Source organism: Theropithecus gelada, chromosome 15 (genome assembly GCF_003255815.1).
Source record: "Theropithecus gelada isolate Dixy chromosome 15, Tgel_1.0, whole genome shotgun sequence".
NCBI lineage: Eukaryota > Metazoa > Chordata > Mammalia > Primates > Cercopithecidae > Theropithecus > Theropithecus gelada.
The window spans coordinates 84,133,895-84,156,213 of NC_037683.1; the positions used below are offsets into that span (position 1 = coordinate 84,133,895).

Here is a 22,319-nt window from a genome sequence, read left to right on the forward strand (position 1 = left end):
AAAGAACCCCCAAAAAAAAAAAAAAAAAAAAAAAAAAAAAAAAAAAAAAAAAAGTGGGCTAAGGACATGAATAGACAATTCTCAAAAGAAGATATACAAGTGGCCAAAAAGCATATGGAAAAATGTTCAACATCACTAATTATCAGGAAAATGCAAATCAAAACCACAATGTGATAACCACCTCACTCCTATGAGACTGGCCATAATAAAAAAATTTAAAAAAATAGATGTTGGCATGGATGCAGTGAAAAGAGAACACTTTTACACTCTTGGTAAGAATGTAAACTAGTACAACCACTATGGAAAACAGTGTGGAGATTCCTTAAAGAAATAAAAGTAGATCTACCATTTGACCCAATAATCTCACTAGTAGGTATCTACTTAGAGGAAAAGAAGTAATTATACAAAAAAGATACTTTGACACACGTTTATAGGAGCACAATTTGCAATTGCCAAAATAGGGTTCCAGACTAATCAACCAATGAATGGCTAAAGAAACTGTGGCATATATAGACCATGGAATACTACTTAGCCATAAAAAGGAACTAAATAATGGCATTCACAGTAACCTGGATGGAACTGGTGACTATTATTCTAAGTGAAGTAACTTAGAAATGGAAAACCAAACATCATATGCTCTCAATCACATGTGGGAGCTAAGCTATGAGGAGGCAAAGGCACAAGAATGATATACTAGACTTTATGGACTTCGGGGAAAGGGTGGGGGTGGTGAGAGATAAAAGACTACACATTGGGTACAGTGTACACTGCTTAGGTGATGGGTGCACCAAAATCTTAGAAATCACCACTAAATAACTTATGTAACCAAATACCATTTGTTCCATAAAAAACCTACTGAAACAAAAAAAAAAAAAAAAAAAAAAAAAGGAAAAAGAGAAAAAAACCCATTCATCCTTTCATTGAAAGAAATCAGATTCTTTACTTATATGAAGATTGCTAAGGTGGAAGGAAACTAGCAAAGGTCCCATATCATGTGACCTGCGTTGCTAGGATACACCTTCACTTGTCTCCCAGAGTGGAGGCACTGCCTACCCTGGTGAGCCTCTCTTAGGAATGTGCAGGAAAACCAAATTAAAGGTTTGGAACATACACATAAAAAAGGAGATGAGGTCTGTGTATAATTTATTCCTTGTTCTAGTTTCTTATCCTGAATGATAACTATCCCCTCTTGGTAAAAACAACTTTAGTTGAATCCCAGGAGAAAGTTAAAAGAAATCAGGAAGAATTGAATTAACTTCAGCTGAAGAAATTCTTATTTGGCTTGCGAGAGACAAACAAAACAGGCATCTGAGTAAAAGGAAGCTATTTGAGGGAAGATGGAGTTTTCTTTCTTGGCTTATATTTAATAAATGAGAAAGATAATGATAACTAGCATTTCTTTCATGCTTAGCTTCTGCCAGGCACTGGTTTTATGTGTTAATAAATTGAACTCTCACAACCTGGAAGATACCATTATCCCCATTTTACAGATGAGGAACCTGAGGCACAGAAACTTGTCCAGGTTCAAGTAGCTAGGAAGGGCCAGAGATGAGAATCAAACACAGGCAGTCTCAATCAGAGCTAATGTTCTTGATGTCTTCATTTTCTTGCCTCGGGGGTTAAGAAAGGATAATAGTGACAGCCTTTAGAGAAGAGAGTTGATTCCCAACTGGTTTCATTTACTCAGCACATTTGATTCACCTCCAATGATTTGCCAGCCTTTATTGATTGTATCAAAGTCTCTGCTGATGGGGAAACACACACACTCACACACACACATACACACACACACACACACACACAGAGAGAGAGAGAGAGAGAGAGAGAGAGAGAGAGATTTTTTTTTTTTTTTTCCTCCTAAGTCCTTGAGTTCTACTTTGGTTTCTCCTAGTGAGTCTCTATTTTGGATACAGTCATTTGAAGGCTACCTAATTGTCGATGCCAATTTCTGAAGTAACTAAAAATGAATTCAGTGTGCTTCATTTCTTTTGGAATGGCAAATTTTGGTTCTAAATTGGACTCCACTCACATCCACCAGCCTCACTGATCCCAATCACTCCATCTTAATTGCTACCCTTCCCCGATAATCATAAATAAAAGGTCACACCTATAATTCCAGTACTTTGGGAAGCTGAGGCAAGAGGATCACTTGAGGTCAGACATTTAAGACCAGCCTGGGCAACATAGCAAGTCCCCATTTCTACAAAAGTTTTTAAAAAGCTCTTCACTTTAAACAATCAAGCTATGAAAATGAATACCTACTAAGCAGTAACTTAGGTGATATTTACTATTCTCTCCGCAACACAATAATAGGGGAGGACTTCAATACTCCACGGACAGCACTAGACAGATCATCAAGATAGAAACTCAACTACAACAAAATGGACTTAAACTACTCCCTAGAACAAATGAACTTAACAGATGTTTAGTTTACAGAATATCCTTCCCAACAACTGTAGACTACACATTCTTCTCATCAGCACATGGAACATTCCCAAGATAGACCATATGATAGGTCACAAAACAAATCTCAATAAATTTAAGAAAATTGAAATTATATCAAGTACCTCCTCTGACCATAATGGAATAAAACTAGAGATCAACTCCAAAAGGAACCCTCAACACTGTACAAACACATGAAAATTAAATAATCTGCTCTGGAGTGATTTTGGGGTTAACAATGAAATCAATATGAAAATTAAAAAATTCTTTGAAATGCATAATAGTGACACAACTTATCAAAACCTCTGGGATACAGCAAAAGTGGTGCTAAGAGGAAAGTTCACAGCATTAAATGCCTACATCAAAAAGCCTGAAGGAGCACAAATTGACAACCTAATTTCATACATACAGGAACTAGAGAAACAAGGACAAACTAAACCCAACCCAACAGAAGAAATAACAAAGATTAGAACAGAACTAAATGAAACTGGAACAAAAAATACAAAAGATAAATGAACAAAAAGGGATTATTTGAAAAGATAAACAAAACTGATAGGCCATTAGCAAGATTAACCAAGAAAAGAGAGAAGATCCAAATAGCTTAATTATAAATGAAACTGGAGCTACTACAATAAATACCAGATAAATAAAAAAAATCATTCAAGGTGTGAAAGGAAGATAAATCTTGGGGCTCCAAAATCACCAAGCTAAAGGGGAAAGTCAAGCTCAGAACTGCTTAGGGCAAACCTCCCTCCCATTCTATTCAAAGTCACCCTTCTGCTCACTGAGATAAATGCATATCTGATTGCCTCCTTTGGAGGGGCTAATCAGAAACTCAAAGGAATGCAATCATTTGTCTCTTATCTACTTATGACCTAGAAGCTCCCTCCCCACTTCGGGTTGTCTTGCCTTTTCCCCTTTCCAGACCGAACCAATGTTCATCTTACATATGTTAATTGATGTGTCATGTCTCCCACTGTGCAGTGACCACCTTAGGCACACGTCTTCAGGACCTGCTGAGGCTGTGTCACAGGCATGCGACCTCAACCTTAGCAAAATAAACTTTCTAAATTAACTGAGACCTATCTTAGATATTTGAGGTTCGCATTTTGGTAACCACGGAGGGATTCTGAGTGGAGATGCCCCGACCTTTGACAAATCTCCTATCATTGCCTGGTATCAGCATGAGCTAACTTTATTGCTCAAACCAATAGGACAATTTGCTAAGGTCTGGGAACAGCCCCTCTAGACAATCCTTGGTCTCCCAAAATTTGGTTGAGACCGAAAGTTTGTTTTGCTGTCCAACTCCCCCCTGCCTTTGTTTTTTTTTTTTTTTTTTTTTTTTTTTTTGGAGTTTTACTTTCCTCCAACAAGGAAGGTAAGATTTCCTGCTTCCATAGCAATGGAAGGAAGGTAACTCCTTTATGGAATTTGCACTCACTCCCAGCGGGGAAGATGAGTTTGAGGCTTTTTTTTTTCTTGCTTCTAGGATAGTAGATATAAGTCTTTAGCCTGAGACCCATCCTTAGGTAAGTAGCTGAACTAGGGTTTGGTCTTGGCTAAAATTTAACAACCAGCTGGTCTTAATTTTTCCTTATCATCAGAGTGTTCAGTGATCATGTTGTTGTTGTTGTTGTTGTTGTTGTTGCTGTTGTTGTTTCAGTCTTTCTCCCATCAGATTTGACCAGCTCCACCTAACTTGGTCAAATCCAAGTGAAAATTCTAAATTATGGGTAACAAAGCCTCTCTAATTTGGCCAAAATCCCTCACAGCTGCAAAAGAGGAAAGCCAAACAATACAAAACAAACCCCAAAAAACTATGCACTTGGTTTCTGAGTTTCCTTCCTGTCTTAAACAAACAAACAAACAAACAAATGTTCTTTCATTTACTTTTCTTTCACCCTATACCTCTTTTCCCCTTCACCATCTGCTGTACCAAAAAATCTAGAGAAGGCTTCTAATGACTTGAACTCCTGTAAAGAATTCAGAACAAAGGTGCCACTCATCCCTTTTGGGGTGTTCTGTTTTCTTTGTGGAGTTTCAAGAGTCATGGGTGGATTCTTCTTAGGTCTAAAGTTCTCTTTTTTTGTATGACCTGAAAAGTTCTCTTACATTGTATGACCTGACCTCTTTGGCTTTGGGGGTACCAGAGATTACCTTGTCCTGTGAGAAGATTTGACCTTGATGTGTGTAATGGCACTGAGAGCTTCAAACTTAGGGGTGGCTGAGCACAGTTTACAGAAGGTGGACTTGGCTGGTTTTTTTTTTTTTTTTCTTTTTCTTTTTTTTCTTTTTTCCCCCTAGGAAGTTGTTGTTAAGGATTCTCATTCTAGTTCAGAGATGTATTCTAAAGCGTCTTCTCTATTGCTTTTTCTCCCAACATTAATCTCATTTCAGCTTGTCTGTGTGCACCTGTGTGAAGAACTGAACTGCTGTTTCTATAGGTTTTATGGCACTTCTACCATATTTTAAGATTGTTTTACACATCTTTAAAGACTTTGTAGCACTTATGTTAATGCTTTGTACACAGTAGGCGTGCCAAGGATTAGGTAATTTATCCCTGATATTAGGCTTCTTGGAGAACTGAATAAGATCTAAGACAAATGGCAGCTGTCTGACTCAATTCTGATCTGTGTCCAGTTACATTTACTGGATAGCAGTTGAGTGGCAAGTAAAAATATGGACCATGACAACTTCTTTTGGTGGAAGAGAAAGAGCACTGGTTTTATTTATTATTTGTAGGAGCTGGAGAGTTACTTAACCTCTCCAAGACTTAGTTTCTTCATGAATAAAATGATGTCAATAATATATTCTTCAAAGGATCACTTTGAAGATTAAATAGATAATGTTATTAAGGCACTGTACAAATATTTTTAGTGTTTTACACATTTCCAACAATAAAATTACCAAATTAATAATCATAAGTTAATAAACTTAGCAGGTAAATAATGCCACTGCCACGCAGACACTCCTGGATGGAGAAGAGTTACCAGCCAGGTTATTAGTTGGATTTCTGCTATAGTTAATGAGAATAATTAGGTATCATTGAATTTTCATAAAAGATGCTCTGTACTAAATCCCTAATTTTCAGAATTAAGCACAGATAGCCCTAAATTACCCAGGGCTCGTACACATAGAATTGCTGATTAGTATTATAAATGGTTCTCTGGTAGAAATCAGGGAGTCAACCAAAGGTTACCTTCTATTGAGACTTTCTTTTTAGACACTTCCCTAAGTCAGTTTAAGCTTGTAAAGGCTAAGATACAAACAAGAGGATGTAAATTTATTGTAGTGCAAGAGTCTTAATCTAGATACAGGTGCTCTGTTTAGATTTTAAGAATGTGATTGCTTTGAAGGAACTTAATTTGAGAGAATTTGTTGTGTGTTTATCCCCAGGTAACCTGGGCCATGGACACAGGGGATTCTCCATGACAGCCACGACCACACCCAATTAGGAGAGTACCATTCACACCCTCCCAGGGCTGCCTGGTCTAACAGGACATCACTCTGGATTCTCCAGTGGCACCTGACACAAGCTGCTGATGGACTTGTAGCACCTGCCCTGACAGGTCAGAGCTGGCCGACAGCGCCTCAGAAACTAAAGGCCACTTCTCTTCTCAGGATTGCACCCTGCCTGGGGTGGGAGCTGAACTCTTCCTCTCCCCGGGTCTAGGGATGGCAGGAGGTGGTAATTCAGCATTGTTTGTTTTTTCCTCTTATCCACTGAGTCTGTGTTTTCTGTGTAAGATCTCACTCACTCTGAAGAACTGTTCTTAGTTTCATTTTCAGAGCTAGGGTATTAGACTTTGATGAATCAAAGCTATATAGAAACCTCACAAAGTCAGGTAATTAAATATTTACCCTGTTTCCTTGGTGATCTTGGCCAGGATTTTCTGCAGTAAATATTGCCACTATATTCTCATGTGCAAGCAGAAAGGACCACTGAAATTATATGGTCTTATGATGAATAACGTTGGAAAGCACCAGGGTATTTGCTTCATTTTGTCAACCTATCCAAATAGATGCGTTCTCTTTACTGTGCCCTCTCTGCCATAAAGGAAGTCAGTACTTCGCAGGTCTCCCATGAACATGTTAACAGAAAACTTCATGAGTGTGTCTGTTTTATATACAATATGCAAAGCTGAGAAACATGTTACTAATATAAAACTGAGGGAGTAAAAGGAAAACCATTCAATCGGGCTATTCTGCTTACTGATGACAAAAAGGAATTCATTTACACAGCCAGCTACATAAAAATAACTGCATTTCCCATATTTTTATTTTTGAGCAGGAGTCTATGGAAACCTTTGTCCTGAAGTTCTGGTATATTTTCTGGAATTATTGCCATTAATGATTTTCAACCTTCTGTTCCCTCCTTTTTCTTTTACTCATTCTGTCTCTTTCTTTGCGTTCCGGGAAATTCAGGGATATAATATGCTTTATTTTTACTAAAGTTATACATGCACTTTAGAGTTGAGAGCCATCTACTCCAAGATTTGCTATAAAAATTTCAAGCCTCAATGCCCCATTCCTCTTTCCACAGAGGCAACCAGAGGATTACAATTGGTTCTCTCTGGTAGCTGGGCTTTGAAGATGGCTTCCAAGGAACCGTAGCTCCCAGTGTTCATACTCTTGTGACATCTCCTCTCATGCAGAATCTGGGCTGGCCTGGTGGCTGGCTGTAGCCAGTAGACTGCAGCAGGGCGACATGATGCCAGTTCCAGGCAGAAGCCTTAGGAAGGTCTGCCAGCTCTTGCTTTTGCCTCCTAAGCTCCTGGGGGCAGAACTATCACCTTGGGTCTCCCTTCTTCATGATCCAGGGAATTTCCAGCTCCTCTGTTTTGTGTTGAAGCTCGTATTTCTTGTGTTTTGTGTTCTGTATGTATTTATTATTTTTTGGTTTCCTCTTTCATTTTGGTAGAGCACATCCTACAGTAGTTTCTGAAGAAAAATCCACAGAAAGTGGTTTTTCTGGGCACCTAATGCCTGCCAATATCTTTATTTTACCTTCACAAGTGATCGGTAGATTAGATATAGGCCTAGATTGAAAATAAATGTCTTCAGAATTTTTAAGGCATTGCAAAGTCGTATAATAGCTTTCTGCATTGTTGTTTGGAGGTCCAAAGCATTCTAGCTCCTAGTTCTTTGCATGTGACCCACTTTTTCTCTTTGGAAGCTTTCACTTTCTCTCTTTTCCCCTATTGTCTTGCTCCTGTGTTCTTCTACACTATGACACTACGACTTGGTATAGGGTTATTTTCACTCAGTAGTTTCTTACAACCTGGAAATGTATGTTCTGGAGTTCTGGGACATTTTCTGGAATTACTGCATTGGGTTTTTTAATCCACCATTCTCTCTTTTATTCTTCCTGTCTCTACTTTCTGGAAGAGCATTTCAATTTTATCTTTTAATTATTCCCTTAATTTTATATTAATGCTATCCTATTTTTAATTCCCCAAAACTCTTTCTAGTTCTTAAAAAATTAAGTGTTTTATAGAATGTTGTCCTTTTTTTAATGGTTAAAACATTTTCTTTGATTTCTCTGAGGCTGTTAATGACAGTTTTGGTGAGTTTCCTTCTCCCTACATAGCTGTTTGCTCCACACTGCATCTCGCTGTTTGTCTCTCTCTCTCTCTCTCTTCTATGTTAGAGGTCTTTCCTATGTGTTCAGCAATCCTTGGTTATCTGTTCATATTTGAGAGTGGACACTAGAGTGCTGACTGGAAGCCCCGAGAACATAAGTAGAAATGATCAACTGTGAACTTAATAGTAAGATAAACTGGTTGGGCTTCTTATCTGGGAAATCTTTTGTGTGTCTTTAGGTCCTATTTCTTGGGAAGCTCAAAGTTTTCAGAAAAGGCTCCTTCCAATCTTTGGCCTGGAGGATAAAGACCAAGTTGCCAGCACACTGGGAACCAAGTTGGGGAAGAGGGCTGAAGTCTCAGCATCTAAAATGCATTAATTGATTTCATCTCCTTCCCCCTGCACAGCCCTCTTTCAGTGTTGGGGCCCAGGTCTCACTCTGTGCCTGGTTCCCCTAGACCAGAAAATCTGTTTTACTCTCTCTAGAGAATAAATATTTACTTTTTGATTGGAGTGGGCTTTGCAGAGTAGAGGAGAGGATATGACACTCTGGCTGCTTCTTAAAAAAAGACAATAAATCTTTTATATTTTCTCTCTCTTCACTCTCTCTTTTTGAGTTTTTGGATGCCCCAATTTCTGGGCCTTTTGAGCATTTTGAAGTGTAAGTCAGTTTAATATCCACTTAATATTCAGGTTTGTTTTCTGTCTGCCATTCTGCATTCTTATCTGCTTCTCATCTTCCATGTTAGAAATGCCACATATCACTTCTGATCACATCCCATTGGTTGAAGCACACTCACATGGCCCCAACTTCTCTGCAAAGGAGGCTGGGATAGTTAGTCTTCCAGTCTGTAATAAGAGAAACCAGTGTAGTGGCATAAAATATGGTTTCTGCTCTAATCCTTTTAATATAAAACTGGTCATGCTTGTTTGGAGGGGTCCAGAAGAGAATGATAGTAGATTCTTGTGTTTAGTGGACTATATTTATCTGGTAGTTTGTCTGTACTATTTCATGCATCAAGAAAAGTTTAGTCATCATTGACTGTCCCAAACATGTCAAACATGGGAGTGGTCCTTAACAGTCGATCAAGGTCATCGATGCTCAGAATGCAGAGCAAGTGTTCTGGACTCAGACAAAGTGGGTTCATGGATAGATTCCATTAACTTCTAGCATGTGACCTTGGCCAAGATACTTAGTCTCTCCATGCCTCAGTTTCCTCAATTGTAAGATGGATGATACTGCTAGTACCTGCCCCATTGTGGTATTTGTGAAGATTAAAGTAGTTAATACTTAGAAACATAGTAACTTCTTTGTTACTATAGAAACATAGTTACTTTAGAAACATAGTAGTTAATACTTAGAAACATAGTATTAAAGTAGTTAATACTTAGAAACATAGTAACTTCTTTGTTACTATAGAAACAGTTACTTTAGAAACGCAGTAACTTCTTTGTTACTACAACAGTTGTTACTGTTGTATGTTAGATTTACTGTTGTTATATCTATTTTTTTCATGCTTAGCCAGGAGGAACATACTTTTTTAAAATTAATGTAAGCTACTTATTTCAGAATTGTGCTGCTATCAATCTGTGTGATTATGTAATGCAGACTAGGCAGCAATTGATTTAATGAATGAAGCTGATTCATTGCCCTGAAGCAAGCCAAGAAAGAAAAGTATGATTCCATAGCCCTGCTGGGAAGTCAGCAGTGATGAGTTCCTCACAAGCCAAGAGGAGCTCAGAAGCGTTGGGATGACAATTAGCTTACTGTGTGGATCACTAAACACAATGAGCTCTGATTCTGTGCCAGTTTTGAGGCATGAGAAAGTCACAGAGCACAAGGATGCCCAGCTTCTGTGTACCTAGGGGCTGGGGTTGACCACAGCTGCCATCAGAACTGGCTGCATGGTGCAGGGGAAAAATAATTGACCTGGGTGTCTGAAGACCTGGATTTCAGTTCTTCCTTCAAACACCAACAGACACCTCTCAGTTCCCTAGATCCTTATAACTCTATTCAGCTTTCAAATTTCACAGTGAGACAATCTTATGGATATGGTCATAATCTTGAAAAATCTTCTAGGAATGTCCTAAGACTTGAGACTGGGGAACCCTGGTGTTCTTGGTCCTTGCAAGCACTTGAGTCTACATGTTGCAGCTTTTCTCCTGGCAGTTATGACTGTGAAGCAAAGAACACCAAGCTCTCATCTTCTGAGGAGAGATGGGAGTCCAGGCCCCATTCTCTCACTTACTACCTGTATGCAAGAAGCTGAAGAAAGCTGAAGAAACCAGTCTCTCCTGTGAAATGCCACTGGAACTCTGCTTGGGAAGAGGACTAACTTTGCAAAAATATCCTGCAAACCTGCTTAGAATAGATGAACCTTGAGGGCAGGGGTCAAAATATCAGAGGACAGGGATGAATGATGAATTACTCTTTCTGAAAAGAGAAGAGTGGTTTCATTTTTCCTTTTCTTTTCTTTCTTTTTTTCTTTTCTTTCCTTTTCTTTCTTTCTTTTTTTTTTTTTTTGAGACAGCGTCTCCCTTTGTTGCCCAAGCTGGAATGCAGTGGTGTGATCACTGTGGCCTCAACCTCTCGGGCTCAAGCGATCCTCCCTCACCTCAGCCTCCTGAGTAGCTGGGACTACAGGTGTGCACCACTATGCCTGGCTATTTAAAAAAAGATTTTTGTAGACATGGCATCTCACTGTGTTTCCCAGGCTGGTCTCAAAATGCTTGGCTCAAGCTATCCTTCTGCTTTGGCCTCCCAAAGTGCTAAGAGTACAGGTGTGAGCCACTGTGCCAGTTTGTTTAATTCTTAAAGGGAGCTGACTAATGGGAGAAGGGGGTGGTGGTGGTGGTGGTTGGGGGTGTGTGTGAGATAGTATGACACTGCGAAAAGTCACAGGTGAAATTTCTGTGGAAATTTCTGTTGGAAGGTAGGGTTTGATCATACCTACCAGTTTGCCTGTACATTCTGATTCATTCCAGGTATTCTGGCATAATTATTAATACTGCCAACTTTCATGCCCAAGAAAGTGCCAGTTTGGAGGTAAATTATCTGGTAATCATTCCACAGAGTTGTGAAAATTAATGATAAAACTTGTATAAACATGCTTTGTGAATTACAAAGCACTGTACAAATAAAAGGAATTAAGGGACTTATGTTCTTTTATTGCATTCTCCTGTTAGAGACACATGAATATGTCTAAAATTGTTACCTACTTTAGTCTGTTATTGGACTGAGATCTATTTGGATTTCCATAAAAATAAACCTGAAAGAAAATTAATTTCATTTTAAGGTAGCTTAGCATGTGCTCAACCGCTTTCTAGATTAAATTCCTTCCTGTGGTCTGTTCTGGATTCTCACACGTATGCTAGAGGTTTTCTGCTGTTTTGGTTTTTGTTTTTTGTTTTTTTTCAAATTTATGAGTCCTTTCAAATTTGGCATTTTACGATTTTGATGGATTTGGAATATGGGGGATATCCTAATGCCCTAGGAATTTTTAAAACCTATTTCAGATGGGAAAGAGTATAAAACGATTATGTGTTCGGTATTTACCAGAAAGAAGGCAGAGTAGAGTGTCTGACCTTAAAGAGCTAGCAGTAACCATCTCATGTGTCCCTTATATCAAACCATACGGGAGAGGTTTAATTGATTTCTCTTTTCACAGAGAAGGGAACTGAGGCACACAGAGGTTAGATAACTTGGTTAACTGGCCACAGCCAGTAAATAATTAGGATTTAAGAATATCTAACCTGAGCCAAAGCCTGTTGATCATTAATTCAGAAGTTACAAATATATACTGAATTCTGACTCTAAGCGAGGCACTGTGTATATGAGTATATCGTGGTAAGTAAAACAGGTGTGGTCCTTATTTTTAGTTTGGCTTCATCATTATCAGTCAGGCTGTCCTCTATTAAATAGATATCCCAGATGTTTTGTTAAGTGCTTTGCTTGCATTATCAATTAAAATTGTCACACTTGTGTATTATTATTATTATTTCTGTCTTATAGATGGGGAGACTGTGGCTCAATGAGGTCAAACAATTTGCAATCAGGGAGTAGGGATGCTTTGAATATGAGCATCATTCTCACTGGCTCACTGTGGTAAGTACCACACGCAGAGACTGTGGGTAGGAGTGGGAGCTGGGCTGAGAGGAGCCTAGTGGGGAAAGCCTGGAGCAACCTGACCCTTATGGAATCATTTTTAAAATAAGGAATAGACTTTGGTCTTGGAAAAAAAGTGTTAAAAATGTAATATCTTCACAAATTCTTGTCAAAAATAATGAAGTATAAAACCATTAAAATTAAGAAAGGTAACAGTGATTATTATAATAAATAACCATTATATAGTAAGTAATGGTAGGTAATAAGTAATATATTTAGGTTTACCTGAAGTAAACTTTATGATTATGACTTGAGAGAATGTCTGAACCCTGATTAGTATTCATTTGACCCAGTTCCAGTTTTTATCTAATGAATAAAGAATGTGTTCCTGGAACATAGATTTATAGGTGCCTGCATTTGAGGCAAATTTGACATACTTTGCCCCTCAGTAGTTTTATTTATTTATTTATTTATTTATTTGAGATGGAGTCTCGCTGTGTTGCCCAGGCTGGAATGCAGTGGCATGATCTCAGCTCACTGCATCTTCCGTCACCCGGCTTCAAGCATTTCTCCTGCCTCAGCCTCCCCAGAAGCTGGGATTACAGGCATGTGCCACCACATCCAGCTAATTTTTTTTTTGTTTTTTTCTTTTTTTAGTAGAGACAGGGTTTCACCATGTTGGCCAGACTGGTCTTTAACTCCTGACCTCATATGATATGCTTGCCTCAGTCTCCCAAAAGTACTTCTTCTAATATAATTGTAGAGATGTGTATTTCTTTTAGTTGCATTTAGTCTTATTAGCATCTTTTCTTTCCCCCTCTCCTGGTTTTAGAACCTCTGTTTTCATTGGGAACCAAAAACCCTGATATAAATACAGTTAACCCCATCTCTCATTCCACAGTCATAGGGATTCTCCCAATTCCCCTGCCACAGTGATGGATTCAGGGATGGGCATGGATCCAAGATGAGCAAATTCAAGTCCTCCCAGGACCTTTCTGTTGCAGTTACCAGGAAAGATGGTCCCTTCTGATTGGGGTTTTCTCATTTGCCTGGGTGTGAGTCTGGTACTGCTCATGGTTGCTCTGTCTAACCTATGTACAGATTAGTGTCTGAGAGATAGAGGACAGACTCCATTGACATCATTTGAGTCCTGGATGCCACTTTGCCTGAATTCAGTTTACCTTTAGACTTTGGTCATTCAAACTTACAAGTCTGTTTTATTTGTTTTTGTTGGAGCTTGTTCAAATTGTGTTTCTGTTACTTGTAACTAAAACAATTCCCAGTTTCAGCAATATTCCACTGATGCTCTAACAATTCAAAAATAAAACAAGTATGAGATCACCCTTATTCTTGCCATTATGTTAGATAAAACTGTGGGTATCCTAGTTTCTTCACTAAAATATTGGTTTTCTTTTTTTTCCTGTTTCTTCCTTAAGTTCTGGTGCATTTAGGATGGTATTCATGTCTTTGAATAATTACTAGCTGTACTTTTGTGGGGAGAGTGATGACAGGAGGACTTCTGTTCCACCATCTTGCTGATGTTACTCTCCGTCACTAAAATATTGTGTGTGCAGCTAAGGTCATCTGGGCAGCTGGTAAGTGTGCTGAGAGTTTTAGAAAGAAGACATCCAGATCTGTTAATTACTCAAGATCCCCCAGAGGCACAGGTGCAAATACCTGTGCACCTGTGGCTTTGTGAAGCCAGGGAATCTTGTATCTTCCAAAGCCTAATATATGCAATGTAAAGAAAAATGGGTAGAAGTGAAGAGACATGGGTTTAAGATTTGACTCTGCCACTAACTTGAAAACTCTCTTGAGTATCTTTCAGACTCTTTGGTTTTCATTTCCTAGTCTGTAAAATGCATGGAGTAGCAAGGGGGAAAGTGGATATTGTGGCTTCCAGGTGGTTTCCGGATGAGGCAGCAACAAGACGCACATGAAAGACATTGAATTTGGGGGTTCCATGCCTGGACTCCAACATCTGATGACCAATTTGCTTCATGACATCAAAGTTAATGATTTGAATAAAGGGGTAAAATGGACCATCAAGAAACAAGTACATTTGGGGAAGCTTGATCTGCAAGTCAGAGGACACAAGGAAGCTAAAAGTGGCCTAAAGCAGAGAAAGGCTTAATAAATACTTTCGGAAAGACTCAACACTATAAACCTTACCTTGTGTTTAGTCCCTAAAACACTTTGCTATCCACCTATAGTTTACCAATCCACACAGTAATGTCCTAGGCACTTTTATGTCTAAAATAGATGGAAAATGTCTCACATTTTGACTTTGTAGGTTGCTTTTGGACAAAATGTCATCTACTTCCATTTATTCACTATTTAACAGCTATAGGACGGGCACGGTGGCTCACACCTGTAATCCCAGCACGCTGGGAGGCCGAGGTGGGCGGATCACAATGTCAGGAGTTCGAGACCAGCCTGTCCAACATAGTGAAAACCCCATCCCTACTAAAAATACAAAACAAACAAACAAACAAACAAAAAACCCAAAAAACATACCAAAAAAACAACAAAATTAGCCAGGCATGGTGGTGGGAGCCTGTAATTCCAGTTACTCGGGAGGCTGAGGCAAGAGAATTGCTTGAACCTGGGAGGCAGAAGTTTCAGTGAGCGAAGATCATACCATTACACTCCATCCTGAGAGACCAGAGTGAAACTCCGTCTCAAAAAAAAACAAAAAAAACAAAAAAAACAAAACAAAACAGAGCTATGGTAACTTTGTATCTCACAAAAATGTCAACAAGTATGTCTCTTTTATTGGCCTTATTTATGCTACATAAACAGTATAAGGTTAAGAAAATAATAACATTAAAAATAAAGCAATCATCCATATGGTGTATTAAACTTTCTGCCCACAGGAAAGAGGGTCAGCAAGTCTTGTACACATAATTAGAAATAATTTTTTATTATCAAAGTTATGTCATAATGCATTCCCATGAAACCCATTCATGAATCATGAGAGGTTAAGCAAGGTAACTTCTCAGTAAACACTCTAGGATAAGTTAGTTGTTTATGAGAGCTACCTGATGCATGGAATTATTGGACAAAAAATACTTCAGAACATATGCCAAAAGTTTTGCTTTACTGGGATTTAAATTATTTTAAAAAATGAGATGAGGCAGCAAGAACAATTGCTTATTGATGTAAGTGCTAGTTTGTGATAGTAACTCTGCATTTTCTAGTTCATAGAGTTGGGAGACATGCATTCAGAAGTCATTTCAAAACATTAGATACATAATTTTTTTTTTGAGAAAGAGATAGGGTCTTGCTTTCTTGCCCAGGCTGGAGTGCAATGGTGCAATCATGGCTTACTGCAGCCTTGACCTCCTGGGCTCAAGTGATCCTCTCACCTCAAACTCCCAAGTAGCTGGGACTACATGCGTATTCCACCACTCAGGTTAATTTTTTTTTTTTTTTGTAGAAACAAAGTCTCATGATGTTGCCCAGGCTAGTTTTGAACCCCCAGGCTCAAGCAATCCTCCTGCCTTAGCCTGTCAACATGCTGGGATTATAGGCATGATTCATTGTACTCAGCATATATATTTCTATTATATATATATTTTATATATATATCCACTATATACATATATATATATATATTTCCATTACAATTGTAATGGAAGATGGGTCGGAACATAGAGATTCTCATTATTTTGTGTGATCTAATCTAATCAACAATATGCTTTCCTAAAACTTTTCTAAAGTCATACAAAACATACTGGCCATTCTTTTTGCATTTCAATTTCAATTTCATTTCATTTTTATTTTTATTATTATTATTATTTTTTGAGACAGAGTTTCGTTCTTGTCACCTGGTCTGGAGTGCAATGGTGTGATCTCAGCTCACTGCAACCTCCGCCTTCCAGGTTCAAGTGATTCTCCTGCCTCAGCCTCCCAAGTACCTGGAAGGTCACGCATGGTGGAGTCACGCACCACCATGCTCTGCTAAGTTTTGTATTTTTATAGAGGTGGGGTTTTGTCATTTGGCCAGGCTGGTCTTGAACTCCTGACCTCAGCTGATCCACTGGCCTCGGCCTCCCAAAGTGCCAGGATTACAGGTGTGAGCCACCACGCCAGGCCCATCTTATTTTTAAATTATTTTATAGTTTGCACAAATTTACAAATGCGTATATTACAAGTTATTCTCCATGTATCTATAAGTAATTAATTAATTGATTAATTATTGATAGCATTAATTATGTCTGAAGATCAGAAACATAAAATAAAATGATAGGAATTAGATAATTATCTCTGAAATAACAGTATGAGTCCATATGAAAATTTGATTTCATACAGTTTTTTCAGGTCCACATTCATATCTCTTGCTTAGATACCCCAGTGCTGGTTCTACTCATTTTTAAGATCAACAGCTATCAGCTATTATTCATATCTATGTGACTTCTAAAGATACTTTGTATAGATATTACCTTTGCCTGTCATAGTCCTTTGAATATATATGTATTTGACATTTAAAATTAATTCCAAAGATTGCTATCTCCTTTCATGTCTTTTTGGCATGAAAGAATTGTGGAGGTTTTTGATTACAATACGCCTCCTGCTCAGATTAATAATATGTGATAAGATATCATTCTTATTTCTCTCTCAATATTTTTTTAAAGCCTAAAGCCCCTACTTTATTCACATTTTCTTACTTTTTAACTTAATACCCTTTATTTTCTGCTCCAGGAACCCATTCAAGAAACCACATTGTTCTTCCTGCAGTGACAATTTCTCAGCCTTCCCTTGTTTTTGATGACCTTGACATTTATGAGGAGAAACATATTGTTTTGGCACTCTCTTTTAGCTCTTTTGAAATGCTTTCCAGAAAAGAAAGCAAGCAATAAAGGTTACTTTGTCCCTGCGCCTCAGATGGACTTCTTTACCAGTGAAGATTAAACCCAAAGTAAACAAATTTCTCATTTATGGAGGACAGTGATCATCGCATATTACTCTTCAGTGCACATGTATGAATGAAAATATACACTCATGTGATCTGACTTTATATCGAATCCAAGGCCTATGAGACTAATGAATGGTGGGGGTAATTTTATTCACAGAAAGGGTCCAGAGAACACTTATAATAACTTCATTTGCTGTGAATGAATATTTTCTGCCTTTTTGGAGCCTGGAGTAAGAGGTTTATGCTGCTGTATGAGGGATGCTGACAGCATGGGGCTGCTGGGGGAGCAGATTGATAAACACCAAACAGTTTTTTAAGTTAACTCTGGGCTCCTTTCCGGTGGAAGTTTTCTCTGGTTGTTGTGATTAAGGCAGGGCCAGCTGAGAGAAGGAGGTGGACAGAGGGATTAGTTGACCTCCCTAAATTCTTGAGTTATTCTTCCCAAAGAATCTCCCGCAGTATCTGAGGTCCAGAAATATCAATGACGTTGGGGCTTAGAAAAATGATAGGCCAAACTTGCCTTAAGGCTAAACTGAAGGTCCCAGAAGCAGACTCAGAAGCAAAGTTTCTCTTTCATCTTCACCTTCCCTCCTGTCTCTCACCTTTCATTCTCCCCCAAGGCAAGCCATAGAAACTGGAATCCCTCTTCCCCAAGGCAGGTCATAGAGACCAGAACCCCATTTTCCCAAAGCCAGTCATAAAGCCTAAAGCTATTACACTAATCCCACCCCCCACCCACTTCTCCTGTCCTTCTGTGTCACAGCTGGCCATAACAAAATTAATACCCTCATTCCAGAAGAGATCTATCCCACACCTGGAAGGAAGTAAGGTGGGAGGCAGGACTTGACTCCAGAGGCAGGGCTTGGACACTGCACCAAAGGGAGAACTAGCTAAAACAGGGCCAGGGTGGAAGCAGCGTTCCATAAGACACGCCCTCCAGTGTGCCATGTCGGCTTACCATCGCTATGGCAACACCCAGGAGTTACCACCCCCTTCTATGACACTGAGCCAATGATGCAAAAGTTACCACCCTTTTCCTAGCAACTTCTGCATAAACCACCCCTTAATCTACATATAATTAAGTGTGGGTATAAATATGACTACAAAACTGTCCTGAGCTGCTAATCTAAGCACACTGCCTATTGGGTAGCCCCACTCTGCAGGAGCAGTAACAGAGCTGTAACGGTGCCAGAGCTGTAACACTCCTTCTTCAATAAAGCTGGCTCACCCTTGAATTCTTTCCTGGGCAAAGCCAAGAACCGTCATGGGCTAAGTCCCACTTTGGGGCTTGCTTGTCCTGTATCAGCAGGAATGCTGCACAGAGAGGGCAAGAAGCATCTGATAAGACAGGCCTTGATGGGTTTCCCCTCTCAGTCTGTTAGCATTCCATCAGACTGACTTTCTGTGTAATCATATTTCTACAGAGCTGTTCATACTTCACTGAGCCTAAGCATAAACATGAAAAGTTTTCTGTGTATCTTCAGGTCTTCATTCTGAAGGCCTGAATGTCACATAAAAATAAGATCAAACATATTTGTTATGCTTTTCTCTTGTTAATATGCCTTTGTTACAGAAGTGTCAGCTCTGACCCTTAGGATGGGAAAGGGATCGCCCCTTTCCCACCCCTAAAACAAGGTAGCCTATTTCAGCAAATAAAGATACAGGACTCCTAGTGAAGTTTGAATTTCAGGCAAATAATAAACAATTTTTCTTTTTCTTTCTTTTTTTTTTTTTTTAGTATAAGTGTGTCTCACTTGAGACTCACTTGAGACACACTTATAAGTATGATAAGTCCTCACTTAGGGACAGACTTAATGCTCAAAAATTATTTGTTGTTTATCTGAAAATTCAAAGTTAACTGAATATCCTGGTGTGCGTGGCAGGGGCAGGCTGATGCAGGAGGAGAGTGCCCAGTCTCTGGCCTCAGACCACTGCCCTTGTGGAGTGGTCCCATCATGTGAAGGACAAATGTGACATTGCCCATTCTCAAAAGCTACTCCAGGTCATCAGTTGAAGAAACTGTGGGCCTCTTACATCTCTGACTGAAACAACGTTCTTTCTTCTTCTTTTTTCTTTCTTTTCTTTTTTTTTCTTTTTTTGGAGACAGTCTTGTGCTGTTGCCCAGGCTGGAGTGCAGTGGAGCAATCATGACTCACTGCAGCCTTGACCTTCTGGGCTCAAGTGCTACTCCCGCCTCAACTTCCCGAAGTGTTGCTGTTACAGGCATGAGCTCACCCTGTAACAACATTCTGTCTGTCTCTCTTTTTCTTCATTTTTGGACAGACACTGGATAAGTTTGTATAATATAAATAGTATCCTCTAATATAGAATATGCAGATCCCAAAGAAGAATCAAACTCAACAGGATCAGGAATCAAGGAGCAGCAAAGAAATATTTTTCCCATGGTCACCTGGCTTCCTGTCCTTTTTTGTGGCCTCTGGATTTAGGGACCAGTGGGTCGCTTCCTGGCTTTCTCCTCTTTCTAACTTCTGGTCCTCTCAGAAATTTCTCAGATTCCGCAGAATAAAAACTGGACTGCACAAAGTTTCTACATGCATCAGATAATTGCAAACTAAATGTAACAACTAAGTGTTGAACCATGTTACATGCCCACGCATAATTCAAAAAAAGTAGGAAGAATAATTTAATAAACTTAAGAGTTTGAAACCAATATAAGTAGGCTCTTGGCCTCCGAAGAAGCCAGCAAAAGTACTGTGCTTGATTGCCTTTACAAATCAAATGGGTCAGTATCTGAGAGCATTTCAAAGCCTTCGCAAAATAGAGTTGACACATCATAATCTTTTAATGGCATATATTCCCATTAGCATCAACTGCTGCATAAATAATGTTCATTATGGTGATTAGAAATGTTAATTTCTTAGCGCAATCATACTTTTCTTTAATCTTCTGTGGCAGTGTTTTTTTAAACTGCAGGTTATGACTCATTAGTGGGTCATGAAATCAATTTAGTGGGATATAATCAACATTTAAAAGACTAGAATAGATTGAATAGAAAATATCCAATTTCACTGCATATTGCAATTGCATATTGTCAATGTAAATATTATTTCATCTACTTTAATTTCAATTTTCCAAATACATATGTGTAACTATTTGGTTATAATATAAAATGTATTTCGTATGTAGGTCATGCTGAAAAATGTTGGAAAACAACTATTCTATAGAACAACGAATAAATTCTAAGGCTAAGCCAAACGTGAATCACAACTTAAAGTCTCACAAAGTCATGAAAGAGGGAGAAAATATTTTCAGTAGAAGATATTATAATGGCCAATATGTTTTTATCAATAATTGGATCACTTTCCCATTTGCTATGAGTTTTGTTCAAGGTTGTAAATGTGGTGCTTCATTTCTTATCAGTGGGAAAGAGATGCTTTGTGTATCTCTATGCATAAGTGAGGGCTATGGGGTCAGACTGTCTCTACCATTTACTGGCCAACTTATCTTGAGCATGTTACTGAATTGCTCTATGCCCCAATTTCCTTATTTATAAAATAGAGCTTGTAAAATCTGGTAATTGAACTCTTGTAAAGAATAAACAAATGTATACATGGAAAGGGTCCAACACAGTGGTACATAGTAAGTTCTCAATAAATGTCAGTTACTGACATTATTACTTTAAAATATCTTTATTTGAGAATGGCAAATATAGGGTAAGTTATCTCAAATTTTTATTTTTGTCTCTGATAAGGGGAGAGTGGGGCCTGCAGTATGCTTTGTGGTTCAGTCCATGCCTGGTCCCTGGTCCTGTGATTCTTCTGCAAAGCCTTTGTATTTCTTAGTTCATTGGGATACAATGCTTTAGAGCAGCGGTTCTCAAGCTGGACACATGATATGATTCATGGGATTGCAAAACTTCTAAATTGCAATCAGGATTTTGAATGAATGTGTATATATACACTTGGAGAGTGGGTGAAGAGAACTGACAAACTAGTATTGTCAGAGGGGTCACATGGTATAGTGAAGAGTTAGACATACTCGGACCTAAGGCCAAGCTTACTAAATAGCATTTTAACCTTTAGCGAGTTACTCAACTTCCTGTAGCTCAACTTACTCCATCTGTAAAATGGGGATTAAAAATAGCTCATATATCATTTGGTTGTTGAAATAATGTTTACAGTATTTGTAAAGAGTTTAGCACAGTAGCACATGATGGGTCCTCAAGAGAACATTAATAGTGGAAGAAAAGTAGATACACTGGAATATAAATGAAATAGTTGGTATTCTGAGTTTTAATTTTGGAATGCTAAATCTATAACTGAATCACTGAGTAATCCACTCATCCCTTCATTTATTAAACAAAACTTGATTGAATGTTGCCATATGTTAAGGATTGTGTGAGATGTTAAGAAGTTAGTAATGAATGACACACATTCTCTGCCCTATCTAGGGAGATGACAAACAGGTAGTGACCAACCATGATGCTACAGCAGACCAACAAACTATGGAGCTAAGAGAGAATGTAGGAGACATTTCTAACTCACAACCACATTCAACAAGGTCTGTGGTTTTGTTTTGTCTTATAGTTTTCAGTTTGAATTTCAGCACTGAACAGGGGAAACTTCCTTCTGTTTATTTTAACACTGCAAATTATTAGTCAAATGTAATGTACCTAGTAAAGCACAGGAAGGATTTAATCTACAGAACCTAAAGGAAACTGCTCTTCATATGGCTCCAAGGATGAGAACAGATAGATGAGGACTTTGTAGTATTGGGACTAGAGAACAGGACAAATACCCACCTTCAAAACAAGTTACAACTCAGAGTATTACCATTTTTGCCTTGACTTCCAGGAAGCTTAAATTTAATTCTCTATTATAACAAGTACAGTATCATAATTTTTTCTTCTCCTTCCTCTCAATGGTTTTTAATTTTCCATTTTAATGTATTATTGTGTGTTTTAAGGTATTTATTATTGTGTGTATATATATCACACACACATATACACACACATATGCCATATCAAATGGTTTTTGAAAGTAGATAGGGTAAAAATTACCATTAAATAACCTCAGATAACATTGCATCTTACATATTACGTCAGCCTTTTTATTTATGTATGTTTATAATTCAATGGACATAACTAAACTGCAGTATATTTAAATCTTACAAAATCGAGTCACACTATAGCATCTATTCTAGGAGAATTTAATAGCAGTAACCATCTTACAGGAGAGACCCCTAGGTTACCAATAATTTATTGTGTCATAGTATCATTTGGGATTATATCTATTATTAGGAGACGTAAGG

The 22,319-nt window shown here is 38.4% G+C and overlaps 1 protein-coding gene across 26 annotated transcripts in view; it reads right to left on the reverse strand.

The window, feature by feature from the left end:
- Positions 1-22,319, reverse strand: part of TRPM3 (transient receptor potential cation channel subfamily M member 3) — a 904,668-nt gene that overhangs the window by 121,689 nt on the left and 760,660 nt on the right. The gene's annotated exons all lie outside the window — the stretch shown is intronic.